The sequence below is a fragment of the Apaloderma vittatum genome, unplaced genomic scaffold, assembly GCF_000703405.1.
Source record: "Apaloderma vittatum isolate BGI_N311 unplaced genomic scaffold, ASM70340v1 scaffold23602, whole genome shotgun sequence".
In the NCBI taxonomy this organism is placed as follows: domain Eukaryota; kingdom Metazoa; phylum Chordata; class Aves; order Trogoniformes; family Trogonidae; genus Apaloderma; species Apaloderma vittatum.
In genome coordinates, this window is record NW_009702281.1 from 5,238 (window position 1) to 5,586 (window position 349).

A 349-nucleotide genomic window follows, 5' to 3' on the forward strand; every position below is an offset into this window, starting at 1 on the left:
GGTCAAGGCACCAGGCTCGGCACGGGCAGAGCCGTACTCGGACACCCTGCCAGCACCTCGGGGCCATGAAGGGGTGATCCATGTCCCTGCAAAAGGACCCACCTTTCGCCTTCTTTCCTCAACAAAGTGAGAAAACCAGCCCTTCCCCTCCCAACACACCCTTAAGCCGGCGCAGCTGCAGGGACGGATGTGGGAGCCTGAATTCTTCCGAGCCTTGGTCTTTGCAAAAGCTGGAAATGGTTTAAATGAAGTTCCCCGTCATTGGGGTCCCTGAGCCACAGTGGGAAGACGAGGGGCAGCCCCTTCATCCCCACAGTGATGGGGATGAGGGGGCTCCCAGCCGCCTCAT